Source organism: Cebus imitator, unplaced genomic scaffold (genome assembly GCF_001604975.1).
Source record: "Cebus imitator isolate Cc_AM_T3 unplaced genomic scaffold, Cebus_imitator-1.0 Scaffold456, whole genome shotgun sequence".
NCBI classification, from domain to species: Eukaryota; Metazoa; Chordata; class Mammalia; order Primates; family Cebidae; genus Cebus; species Cebus imitator.
Window position 1 is genome coordinate 792,845 of NW_016107771.1, and position 11,906 is coordinate 804,750.

Below are 11,906 nucleotides of genomic sequence, written 5' to 3' on the forward strand. Positions count from 1 at the left end.
AAAAAAAAAAAAAAAAAAAAAAAAGTACAACTCAGTTGGAGAACCACACTTGAAACCTTACCCCCACCCCTTCTTTCTGCCTGGAACTTCACAATGACTGCAGTTCCAGCTGCCATGCTTTGACTATGGGATAACCCTGAACATAAAAACCAGGTGCTAAAGATGGCATAGTAGGAAGACAGAAAAAGCGTAATCCCTAATGACTTAAGAGAGCTGTCATAAATTCATAAATGCTTCAAAATCCCTTTTGCTTTTTTTTTTTTTTTGAGACAGAGTTTCGCTCTTGTTACCCAGGCTGCAGTGCAATGGCACGATCTCGGCTCACCGCAACCTCCACCTCCTGGGTTCAGGCAATTCTCCTGCCTCAGCCTCCTGAGTAGCTGGGACTACATGCACGCGCCACCATGCCCAGCTAATTTTTTGTAGTTTTTAGTAGAGACGGGGTTTCACCATGTTGACCAGGATGGTCTTGATTTCTTTACCTCGTGATCCACCCGCCTCGGCCTCCCAAAGTGCTGGGATTACAGGCTTGAGCCACCGTGCCCGGCCCATAATTCTTAAAAGTCAGAGAGCAAAGGCAAAAACGCCACAGTGACATCTTTACAACCCATGATAGAGGAATAGGAATCCCAAGAAAGACAACTCCTCCTGATGATTAGCTTGCGGTCAAAAATTACACAATATATGCAGACATCTACCACCAGAGTTAACAAACAAATGAAAAAGTTCCAAAATCCTTAAAATAAGGACAATCTTTAAAATAAGTATGTTTTAAATGTTCAAACAAATAAAGGAATATAGTCCTTCAGACACTAAAGCAAGATACCCTGAAAAAAAAAACAAACACATTGAAAAACAAAATCACACAGAAATTCTAGCTATAATTTACTCAAAAAAAATGTATTCATTGAATTAAAAATAAGCACAAATCTGAAGAGAGTTAAAGATATTATCCATAATGCAAAGATAAGAGAGAAAATATGAAAGACAAATTAAAAGACATGAAAAACAGAATGAAAATCCCAAACATATACCTAAAAGTTCTAGGAGAAGAAAAGTTAAAGAGAAAGTTACGGCCGGTCGCTGTGGCTCACGCCTGTAATCCTAGCACTTTGGGAGGCTAAGATGGGTGGTGGATCACCTGAGGTCAGGAGCTCAAGACCAGCCTGGCCATCAGGGTGAAACCCCATTTTATTTAAAAAAAAAAAGGCCCGGGCACGGTGGCTCACGCCTGTAATCCCAGCACTTTGGGAGGCCGAGATGGGTGGATCACCTGAGGTCAGGAGTTCGAGACCAGCCTGGCCAACATGGTGACACCCCATCTCTATCTTTAAAAAAAAAAAAATATATAGAAAGTTACAGTATTTAAAGACATAGAGCAGAAAATAAAACATGGAAGAAGGATACTGAGTCCTCAGAATGAAAAAGCAGACCGAGTCTCCAACAGAATATTCAAACTGCCAAAAGATTGTTTATCAACCAATAGATACCAGAAGACAAGCTAGAATAAAATCTTTCATTACAGGAAAATAGCTATTATCACAAGATTCAAGCTAGCTTCCAAGAGAGTAAAATAATGAAATTATTAGACACAAAAAGACTAATATAGCTTTCTTATTTATTGCTTACTAGTGTCAGACCCTGAGTAAGAATATCAAAACCCTTCAAAAGAAAAAGAATGAACCCATAAAGCAACAAGGAAAATAAAAGGCTAGGTTGGACAAAAACACCAGTAATGTTAAGTCCAAATTACAAACGACTGTTTTTCTAAAACACACGACATTCAAAATAGAGTCTGGGTGCAGTGGTTCACGCCTGTAACCCCAGCACTTTGGGAGGCCAAGGCAGGCGGATCATTAGGTCAGGCGTTTAAGACCAGCCTGACTAACACGGTGAAACCTAATTTTGTATTTTTAGTCTCTATTAAAAATACCAAAATTAGCCTGGTGTAGTGGCACATGCCTATAATCCCAGCTATTCAGGAGGCTGAGGTAGGAGAATCGCTGTCCCCGGGAGGGACAGGTTGCGTAAGCCAAGATTATGCCACTGCACTCCAGCCTGGGTGACAGAGTGAGACTCTGTATCAAAAAAAAAAAAAAAAAAAAAAACATGGAAGATTCTAAATAAGATGCACAGTTGCACATACCTGTAATCCCAGCACTTTGGAAGGCAGAGGCAGGTGCATCACCTCAAGTCAGGAGTTCAAGAACAGCCTGGCCAACATGGTGACACCCGGTCCCTACTAAAAATAGAAAAATTAGCAGGACATGGTGGCACATGCCTGTAATAACAGCCACTTCGGAGGCTAAGGCAGGAGAACCGCTTGAACCCAGAAGGCAGAGGTTGCAGTGAGCTCAGATCTTGCCACTACATTCCAGACTGGGCAATAAAAGCAAAAGTCTGTCTCAAAAAAAAGAAAAACCCAGGAGAATAATAAAGACGACAATAACACAGACTGTTCAAGTGAAAAAGAACAAAAGGAATCAAGGCATCCTAAGGACCTTCGCTTTGTTCAAAAGTGTACAGATATTAATTTAAGACTCAGAAAAACATTAAGTATGCATGTTAAAACTTTAAGTGCAATCACCAAAAGAAAAGAAATAGAGCATATGACCTCCATATCAGCAGATAATTAAAAAAAAAATAAAAGAATGAAGGGGCCAGGCAGACAGGGTGGCTCACACCTATAATCCCAGAACTTTGGGAGGTCAAGGGAGGCAAGTCACCTGAGGTCAGGAGTTCAAGACCAACGTGGAAAACGTGGTAAAACTCCATCTCTACTAATTAAAAAAAAAAAAAATACAAAAATTAGCTGGGCATGGNAAAAAAAAAAAAAAAAAAAAAAAAAAAAAAAAAAAAAAAAAAAAAAAAAAAAAAAAACAAAGAAGCCAGGAAGAACTGCAATAAAAAGAGGCAGAGCAGCAGGGAAAAGTCACAAAGTCACAGCTTACCTCCTACAGGAAAAAAAATAGCCCTTCACTTAGATCTAAAATAACAATAACTTAATAACACAAATTCTTTTTTTCTTTGAGATAGGGTCTCTCATTATCTCCCAGGCTGTAGTGCAGGGGTACAAACACAGCTCACTGTAGCCTGTAACTCCTAGGCCCAAGTGATCCTCCTACCTCAGTCTCCCAAGTAGCTGGACCACAGGTGTGCACCAACATGCCCAGTTGTTTTTATTTTTTGTGGAAATGTTATCACCTTGGCACCCAGGCTGGTTTTGAACTCCTGGGCTCAAGGGATCCTCCTGTCTCAGAATCTCGAAGTGTTGAGATTACAGGGGTGAGCTGTCACGCCCAGCCTCTCCACTCTCCCCTCCCTACTTTTGAGACAGGGTCTCCCACTGTTGCCCAGACTGTGCTGCATTGGCATGATCTCAGCTCACTGCAACCTCCACCTCCTAGGCTCAAGAGATCCTCCCACCTCTGCCTCCCAAGTACCTAGGACTACAGGCACATGCCACCATGCCTGGCTAATTTTTGTATTATTTTGTAGAGACAAGGTTTCGCCACGCGGCCAGGTTGGTCTCAAGCTCCTGAACTCAAGCAATCAGCCCGCCTCAGCCACCCAAAGTGCTGGGGTTATAGACATGAGTCACTGCACCCGCCCCCAACCCCTTCAGAGTGACTGGGTCACCCTATGTTGTCCAGGATGGAATGCAGTGGCAATTCACAGGCGTGATCATTGTGCACGACAGCCTTGAATTCCTGGCCTCAAAAGATAAAATTTTCTCGAGGCCAGGAGTTCAAGTTGCAATGAGCTATGATCACACTCTAACCTGGGCAACACAGTGAGACTCCATCTTTAAAAAATTTTTTTAAATAGGCCAGGCACAGTGGCTCACACTGTCACCTCAGCACTTTGGGGGGCTGAGGCGGGAAGACTGCTTGAGTCCAGGAGTTCAAGACCAGTCTGAGGAACGTAGCGAGACCCCACCTCTACAAAAAAATTTAAAACTTTGCCAGGTATGCTGGTGCACACCTGTGGTACCAGCCATTCAAGAGACTGAGGCAGGAAGACTTTTAAAGCCCAGGAGGTTGGGGCTGCAGTAAGCCATGATCACACAACTGCACTGCAGCCTGGGAGACAGAGCAAGACCCTGTTTCAAAAAAATTTAAAAATTAGAATAATAAATGATAGTCCAGGGCGACGGTGAGACTCTGCCTCAAAAAAAAAATAATAATAATAAATAATGCATAAAAAGCAAAGTAGAGGCTGGGCCCAGTGGCTCACACCTGTAATCCCAGCACTTTGGGAGGCCAAGACAGACATATCACCTGAGGTCAGGAGTTCACGACCAGCCTGGCAAACACAGTGAAACCCCATCTCTACTAAAACTACAAAAATTAGCCAGCAGTAGGGCAGGGAGCAGTGGCTCACGCCTGTAATCCCAGCACTTTGGGAGGCGAAGGTAGGTGGATGACTTGAGGTCAGGAGTTCAAGACCAGCCTAGCCAACATGGTGAAACCACATCTCTGCTAAAAATACAAAAATTAGCCAGGTGTGGTAGTGGGTGTCCATAATCCCAGCTGCTTGGGAGGCTGAGGCAGAAGAACTGCTTGAACCTGGGAGCCAGAGGGTGCAGTGAGCAGAGATCCTGCCACTTAACTCCAGTCTTAGCAACAGAGCAAGACACCATCTTAAAAAAACAAACTAAACAAAAAAAAGAATAATGTTTGACTCAGACTGGGGAGAGGATAAAAAGTACTTCAACCTAATTTTTTAATTCATTATTTGTTTTAAGTAAAAGGGAAGATATGAAGCAAATACAAAGAACCAACATTTGTTCATTTCGGTAGGAACGCGTAGATACATATTATATGTTCTGTATCATTGAGAACTATTTATAATAAAGAAAAAGAAAATACTAACATAGTGCAACCCTAGATCAATTCCTAAAACTTTTGTTTTTAATTCCATATAACAGTTTCTCCCTCAAAATTTAAGAAGCTAGGGACCAGACGAGGTGGCTCACGCCCATAATCCCAGCACTTTGGGAGGCTGAGGTGGATCACCTGAGGTCAGGAGTTTGAGACCAGCCTGGCCAACATGGCGAAACCCCATCTCTGCTAAAATACAAAAATTAGCCAGGCACGTGGTGGTGTGCATCTGTAGTCCCAGCAACTTGGGAAGCTGAGGCAGGAGAATTGCTTAAACCTGGGAGGTGGCGGTTGCAGTGAGCCGAGATAGCCCCTTTGCACTCTAGCCTGGGAAACAAGAGCAAAACTCTGTCTCAAAAAAAAAAAAATTTAAGAAGCCAGGAAGAGGCCAGGCACAGTGGCTCATGCTTGTAATTCCAGCACTTTGGGAGGCCAAGGTGGGTGGATCACAAGGTCAAGAGATCGAGACCATCCTGGTCAACATGGTGAAATCCCATCTCTACTAAAACTACAAAAAATTAGCTGGGCATGGTGGCGAGTACCTGTAATCCCAGCTACTCGGGAGGCTGAGGCAGGAGAATCGCTTGAACCCGGGAGGTGGAGGTTGCAGTGAGCCAAGATCGTGCCACCGCATTCCAACCTGGGGGACAAGAGTGAGACTTCATCTCAAAAAAGAAAAACTTAGCCAGGCACCGTGGCAAGCCTATAATCCCAGCTACTCTGGAGGATGAGGCAGGAGAATCACTTGAACCCAGGAGGCGGAGGTTGCAGGGAGCCAAGATCACGTCAACACACTCCAGACTGGGGGACAAGAATGAAACACTGTCTCAAAAAAAATAAATTAGCCAGGAGTGGTGATGCGTGCTGTAGTCTCAGCTACTTGGGAGGGTGAGGCAGGAGAATCACTTGAACCTGGGAGGTAGAGGTTGTATAAGCCAAGATCACATCACTGTACTCCAGCCTGGGCCACAGAGTGAGATTCGGTCTCAAAATGAAATAGCAAAGTAGAATGTTTAAAAAGAAAACTATCCTACCTGGCCAGGTACGGTCCCTCATGCCTATAATCTCAGCACTTTGGGAGGCCAAGGCAGGAGAATTGCTAGAGCTCAAGAATTTGAGACCAGCCTGGGCAACATGGTGAAATCCTGTTTCTACTAAAAATACAAAAAGTAGCCAAGCATCCTGGTGCATGCCTGTAATCCCAGCTATTCAGGAGGCTGAAGCACAAGGATCACTGAAACACAGGAGGCAGAGGTTGCAGTGAGCTGAAATCACACCACTGCACTCCAGCCTGGGTGATAAGGCAAGACTGGATTTTTTAAAAATTTAATTTAATTTTTAAAAAATCCTCTGTATCTCATCAAAATTATATAAGTAAATAAAATTTCTACTAAGTCATACTAGTCTGCAGTAATTCAGAACAAATGCTCACTAAATAAAAAATAGGCCAGGCATGGTGGCTCACACCTGAAATCCCAACACTTCGGGAGGACAACATGGGAGGATCTCTTGAAGCCAGGTGTTTGAGACTAGCCTGGGCAACATAACAAGACCTTGTCTTTACCAAAAATTTTAAAATTAGCCAGACGTAGTGGCATGTGCCTATGATCCTACTCAGGAGGCTGAAGCAAGAGGATTCCTTGAGCCCCAGAGTTCGACGTTGCAGTGAGCTAAAATGGCACCACTGATTCCAGCATGGGCAAAGAGCGAGATCCTGTCTCTAAATACATATATACAAAAATAGCCATGAATAGTCATGACAGGGGGCCAGGCGAGGTGGCTCACGCCTGTAATCCCAGCACTTTGGGAGGCCAAGGCAAGAGGGTCACAAGGTCAGGAGTTCGAGACCAGCATGACCAACATGGTCAAACCCTCTCTCTCCTAAAAATACAAACATTAGGTGTGCTGCTGGGAACTGCTCAGAGGTTGGCGGCACAGGGCTGAAGGCTAGCAGACAGAGCGATCACGTCACACAAACAAATATACTATTTGGACAAATATGACAACAAGCAGTTTGAGTATCAGCATGTCATGGTGCCCAAGGACGTAGCCAAGCTGGTCCCTAAAACCCATTTGATGTCTGAATCTGAATGGAGGAATCTTGGTGGTCAGCAGAGTCAGGGATGGGTCCATTATATGATCCATAAACCAGAACCTCACATCTTAACTGTTACGGCGCCCACTACCCAAGAAGCCAAAGAAACGAAGCTGGCAAGCCACTTTCCAGCCTCAAGCTTTACACAGCTGTCCTTACTTCTTAACATCTTTCAGATGACATTATTATGTTCTCTTCTTGTTTCTCACTTTGATATTTAAAAGATGTTCAATACACTGTTTGAATGTGCTGGTAACTGCTTTGCTTCTTGAGTAGAGCCACCACCACCATAGCCCAGCCAGATGACTGCTCGGTGGACCCAAAGCCTCAGCTGAGTGTGACCCCAAAAACCACGGTGTGCTGTGTATCCAGAACACACTTGGCAGACGGAGGAAGCATCTGAGATTAAGACCATGGCAGTTACAGGCATTGAGAAACTTGTTCCTTTTTTTTCCTGCCAGGTGTTGTGTGTATGGTGGCTTATGGATTTATGTTTCAGTATATTGGAAACTTTCTACTTTATTCAAGAAATCTGTTCATGTTACAAGACTTGATTAAAGAGGAAGTTTTTATAATCAAAAAAAAACAAAATCCAAACATTAGCCAGGCATGGTGGTGCACACCTGTAATCCCAGCTACTCAGGAGACTGAGGCAGGAAAATCGCTTGAACCCGGGAGGCAGAGGTTGCAGTGAGCCAAGATCCCACCACTGCACTCCAGCCTGGGTGATAGAATGAGACTCCGTCTTCAAAAAAACCAAAAATAGTCCTAAGAAAGTGTGCAACTTTTTTCTTTTGGGAGACAGCGTGCTTTTTCTAAATAATGAATGTCTATCTACAAAAAACTTCCCTTATAAACCAACCTTTCCTCAACCTCATCTCTTCATTTTTCTCTTTTCTTACACTTTCCACACAACAATCAAATCCTCTACAGTCTTCCATGCCCTATAACCAAGGTTCTACCCAAACCAGGAAGCTGTATTTGCTGTCTCAAAAATGTTTCTTAGTCCTTCAGTATCTCTGGCAGTATTGTTACTATCAACTATTCTTTCTAAAAACCCAGTTGTCTCCGTTGTGACTGTACTTTTTTTTTTTTTTGAGACAGAGTTTCTCTCTTGTTGCCCAGGTTGGAGTGCAACGGTGCGATCTTGGCTCACCACCTCTGCCTCCCAGGTTCAAGTGATTCTCAGCTTCCAGAGTAGCTGGGATTACAGGCAAGCGCCACCATGCCCAGCTAATTTTGTATTTTTAGTAGAGACGGGTTTTTCCATGTTGGTCAGACTAGTTTAGAACTCCTGACCCCAGGTGTTCCACCCACCTTGGCCTCCCAAAGTGCTGGGATTACAGGCAGGAGCCACCACACCCGGCCACAATTGTACTTTTAAGGTTCTCTTTTCCTGACGGTTCACTATCAATCCTTGGTAATCACTTTTACTCTCCCAAATGTGAACATTTATCTTCTCTAGCAAAAAAAGGCCTGTGGTTCCCAGTTTTCCCTCTACGCAGCTTCAACTCTGACTTTACTCTGTAACTGTATCCTAAATTTCCAGCACAAAAATCTTGGCAGCATCAAAAGCAACATGCCCACGCCGGGCGCAGTGGCTCACGCCTGTAATCCCAGCACTTTGGGAGGCCGAGGCAGGTGGATCACGAGGTCAAGAGATAGAGACCATCCCGGTCAACATGGTGAAACCCCGTCTCTACTAAAAATACAAAACATTAGCTGGGATGGTGGCGCGTGCCTGTAGTCCCAGCTACTCGGGAGGCTGAGGCAGGAGAATTGCCTGAACCCAGGAGGCGGAGGTTGCGGTGAGCCGAGATCGCGCCATTGCACTCCAGCCTGGGTAACAAGAGCGAAACTCCGTCTCAAAAAAAAAAAAAAACCAACATGCCCAAAACAGGTCTTTCTTTTCTCTTCACTTGCTCTCCTTCCTCTACTACAACTGCACTAATATTTATTAATGGTATCACCACTAATGAGTGAGCACACTGATATCTAAGAATCATTTTTTATTATTCCCTTTCCTTTACCTAACATCCATTTCTGTCATTTCATCCTTCAAAATGTTCCCTTCTTTTTCTACTCCCTCCCTTTCTATTCCCACATCTTCATAGTAATAGCATCCTAAGTCCATCTCTAACCTCCCCTTTCAAGTCAATTCTATATAGTACCAATTTACTTTTCTGAAAATGCTCCTTTACTTTTCTGAATCTTTACTGTTTGGTGTCTGTCAGGGTTCTACCAGGTCATAATCACCCTTCCCTGAGAAGTGAGCTACCACCAACCCACAGAGTTCTTCCTGTGTCTGAGCAACTTGACACTATTGTCTCACCATTGCAAAATGGTCCAGAGCTAGGTACCTCATCCAAGCCAAACCAGAGTTGGGTTTTTGTTTTATTGTTTCCTCCAAAGGAACATGAGATTGGGACTGAATTTACTTGCTTTTGAGACAGGAGATGGAAAACATCAGGAGCTGAGGTACGGTCATCTTTCACCACAGGAGGCAACACAGTAGCTAAGAGTTTAATCACATCCCAGACTCTCATAAGACATCTATTTCCCTTAAAACTATAGTATCCTTATCCATAAAATGAGAATAATATCTACCTTACAGATGTAATAGGATGCTTAAATAACTGTCATAAAACATTTAGCACAGTATGTGGCACACAGTAAGCACTCAAAAAGTTAGCTACTGATTATTGGAACAAGTGGCAGAGTAAACCTGCAGGAAGAAAAGAATGAAAGCAGGCATGCAGACAAAAGCAGAAAAAATATTCACAGGACTATTTCAGTTCCCTTTCTGGGTCAAATACATTTCCATTATTAGGATTCTTGGCTCCTGTATCCTAATAATAAAATGCCCTTTCTTTGCTTATTTGTTTCTTACAAAGGACCCTACATTTTATAAGTATGCACTACAGGCCAAGCGCAGTGGCTCACACCTGTAATCACAGCACTTTGGGAGGCCAAGGCAGGCAGATCACCTGAGGTAAGGAGTTTAAGACCAGCCTGACCAACATGGAGAAATCCCGTCTCTACTAAAAATACAAAAATAAGTCAGGCGTAGCTGGGCATGGTGGCGCGTGCTTGTAATCCCAGCTACTCAGGAGGCTGAGGCAGGAGAATTGCCTGAACCCAGGAGACGGAGGTTGCGGTGAGCCGAGATCGCGCCATTGCACTCCAGCCTGGGTAACAAGAACAAAACTCCGTCTCAAAAAATAAATAAATAAATAAATAAATAAAAATAAGTCAGGCGTGGTGGCGCATGCCTCTGATCCCAGCTACTCAGGAGGCTGAGGCAGGAGAATCACTTGAGTCTGGGAGGTGGAGGTTGCAGTGAGCCAAGATCATACCATTGCTATTGCACCAGGGCAACAAGAGCAAAACTCAATCTCAAAAAAATAATTATACAAAGATATATATGTATATATGTATGTATGTATAATTATACACTACAGGAATTTAGAAAAGGTTATGGCTCTGCCTCTTCTTTAAAAACCCTTGGGCGGGTGCGATGGCTCATGCATGTAATCCCAGCACTTTGAGATACGGGGGGATCACCTGAGGTGAGGAGTTCAAGACCAGCCTGAACAACATGGAGAAACCCCGTCTCTACTAAAAATACAAATTGAGCTGGGCCTAGTGGCACATGCCTATAATCCCAGCTACTTGCCTGGGCAACAAAAGCAAAACTCCGTCTCAAAAAAAAATTACAAAAAATTAGCCGGGGCAGGGCGCCGTGGCTCACACCTGTAATCCCAGCACTTTGGGAGGCTGAGGTGGGTGGATCATGAGGTCAAGAGATTGAGACCATCCTGGCCAACATGGTGAAATCCTGTCTCTGCTAAAAATACAAAACTTAGCTGGGCACGGTGGCGTGTGCCTGTAGACCCAGCTACTCGGGAGGCTGAGGCAGGAGAAATGCCTGAACCCAGGAGGGAGAAGTTGCAGTGACCCAAGATCGAACCACTGCACTCCAGCCTGGAGCCCGGCGACAGAGCGAGACTCCGTCTCAAAAAAAAAAAAAAAAAATTAAGCAGGGACAGGGGGAGGGGGTTGGAAACCCCGGTTATTTAAGGGGCAAAGGAGGTTAATTGTTTGAACCCAGGAGGCAGAGGTTGCAGTGAGCCGAAATCGCGCCATTGCACTCCAGCCTGGGCAACAAGAGCAAAACCCACCTCAAAAAAAAAAAAAAATTAGCTCATTGTGGTGTTAGGCGCCTGTTAATCCCAGTTATTCTAGAGGGTAAGGTGGGAGAATTGCTTGAACCCAGAAGGTGGAGGATGCAGTGAGCCAAGATCACACCATTGCACTTCAGTTGCACACCTGGGCAACTTCATCTAAAAAAAAAAAAAAAAAAAAAAAAAAAAAAAATCCCTAATGGCCCCTACATTCCCCCCAAATGATGCTGAAATAAAATGCCTCTCTTAAAAACTTTTTTTTCTTAAAGAGGCTGGGTCTAATTCTGTCATCTGCAGTAGTATGCAGTAGTGTGATTATAGCTCATTGCAACCTCAAACTCATGGGCTCAATAGATCCTCCTACCTCAGCCTCCCACATAGTTAAGACTACAAGTACACCACCGTATGTGGCTAATGTTTCTTTCTTTTTGTAGAGATAAGGTCTTGCTATGTTGCCCAGGCTTATCTCCAACTCCTGGCCTGATTTCCAACTCAGGTGAGATCCTCTCACCTTGGCCTCTTAAAGTACTAGGATTACACGTGCAAGCCACTACACCCAGCATCTAATACACGTTTTTTTTTTGTTTTTTTTTGTTTTTTTTGAGACAGAGTTTCGCTCTTGTTGCCCAAGCTGGAGTCCAACAGAAGAGTAGAAATGGAGTTTCACCATGTTAGCCAAGCTGGTCTCAGAACTCCTGACCTCAGGTGATCCCCCTGCCTTAGCCTCTCAAAGTGTTGGGATTA

At 43.9% G+C, this 11,906-nt stretch overlaps 1 protein-coding gene and 1 pseudogene across 15 annotated transcripts in view; one reads left to right on the forward strand and one right to left on the reverse strand.

Moving 5' to 3' along the window:
• MLLT10 (MLLT10 histone lysine methyltransferase DOT1L cofactor) overlaps positions 1 to 11,906 on the reverse strand; it is a 238,787-nt gene that overhangs the window by 206,970 nt on the left and 19,911 nt on the right. The window lies entirely within an intron of this gene.
• On the forward strand, positions 4,137 to 7,636 carry LOC108291472 (annotated as a pseudogene).